Here is a 1806-nt window from a genome sequence, read left to right on the forward strand (position 1 = left end):
TTTCCAAAACCATCTGTTGAAGAGACTCTCCTTTCCCCGCTGTGTATTCGTGGTGCCCTTGTCAAAGATTAGTTGACCATATACACCTTGGTTTGTATCTGGGCTTTCTATTCTGCTCCGTTGGTCTATATGTCTATTTTTATGCCCGTACCATACTGTTTTATACAAGTGTCACAACATAGTTTGCTATCAGGAATTGTGATGCCTCCACCTTTATTTCTCAAGATTGCTTTGGTATTTGGGGTCCTTTATGATTCCATACAAATTTTAGGATTTTTTTTCTATTTCTGTGAAGACTGCCACTGGAATTTATAAAAATTGCATTGAATCTGTGGATCACTTTGGACATTTTAACACTATTAATGCTTTCACTCCATGAACATAGGGTATCTTTCATTCATGTGCATCTTCCACAATTTCTTTCATCAATGTCTTATTATTTTCAGTGTACATGCCTTTCACCTCCTTGGCTAAATTTATTACTAAGTTTCTCATTGGTTTTGATGCTCTCATAAATGGGATTGTTTTAATTTTCCCTTCTGAATTTGTTAGTGTATGGAAATGCAACTGAGAGTAACAAAAGCATCAACTCTGCGAAGGACAGTTGCTGGCATCTTGGTCTTCCCTGCGTCTTTACTGCCCTCCAGTGAGGTTGCTGTGGTTTCCGCAATGAGCTCCCAGAAAGACAGCATAGTCTGTTCCAGGCCTCAGAGGCACCATGATGTGTCTAGCTTCAAAAATGACAAGTTTGATAAGAGTGTCCAGACCAAGGAAATTAAGGCAAACCATCATAATGGAGTATGTCAGCACTGCAAAGAAGCTATTGAATGATGTGCAAAACACAGCAAATACAAACCATTTCAAAGCCTTAAAAATGTGTTAAATGTTTACAAAAGACAGTGAAGTGTTCTTATAACATGTAGACCATGTGCCTGTGAAGGTGAATTTTGTGCAAAATGTGTAAGAAAAGAAGACACTGTTATTCTGTTTAATAAAGAAACAGAAAAGGGGCACCTGGCTGGCTCAGTTGGCAGACTCTTGATCTCAGGTTCATAAGTTCAAGGCCCATGTTGGGTGTAGAGCTTACTGAAAAGAAAATAAGAAGAAAGAAAAAGAGAAAGAGAGGGAGGGGAGGAGAGGGGAGGCGAGGGGAGTGGAGGGGGAGAGGGAAGGAGGAAAGGAGGGAGGGGGAGAAGGAGAGAAGAGGAGAGGAGAGGAGAGGGGAGGGGAGGGGAGGCAAGGAAAAAGAGAGAGATAAAACATATTGAAAATAATCTAAATTCCAACCATAGAAGAAACTGCAGAAGAAATGAAGATATTTACATTTTGATATGGATTTACGTGACACACAAGATGACAACAAACTGGATTAATACAACGATATTAAAATCAGTTTGAAAAATGAAATTCTGACCGACTTTTGACTTTAAGGGTTTTACAAAAAACAAAAATAAAACAAAACAAAACACCCCAACACTGTTACATCCTAATGAAAAAATTGGATAAGCCTATATAGAAAATAGGCAAAATTTACACATGGACAGTATAAATTTTGTATGATATTTGAATAACTATAAATCTTTCATCAAGAGTTTACTTACAATAAATTCCGAAGTAGCGTACGTTAGAGTGAAATGAACACCGAATGCCGACGTGAGTGTCCAGCATCGTACTGCAGCTCATGGGAATTATGGAGAAGAACAGACGACCTAACAGCAAACTAAGCCAGAAAAGCAAAACGGAAAATGCAGGTGTGCGTGCAAGGTGTCCTGTTGACTCGTGGGGTTTTGGGGGCAGCCAGAAGTC

At 39.2% G+C, this 1806-nt stretch overlaps 1 pseudogene; it reads left to right on the forward strand.

Moving 5' to 3' along the window:
- Positions 1 to 669: 669 nt before the first annotated feature.
- Positions 670 to 1373, forward strand: LOC123780342 (uncharacterized protein C9orf85 homolog; annotated as a pseudogene).
- The last annotated feature ends 433 nt before the right edge of the window (positions 1374 to 1806 follow it).

Source organism: Ursus americanus, chromosome 27 (assembly GCF_024610735.1).
Source record: "Ursus americanus isolate L20-20 chromosome 27, mUrsAme1.1.p, whole genome shotgun sequence".
Lineage (NCBI taxonomy): Eukaryota > Metazoa > Chordata > Mammalia > Carnivora > Ursidae > Ursus > Ursus americanus.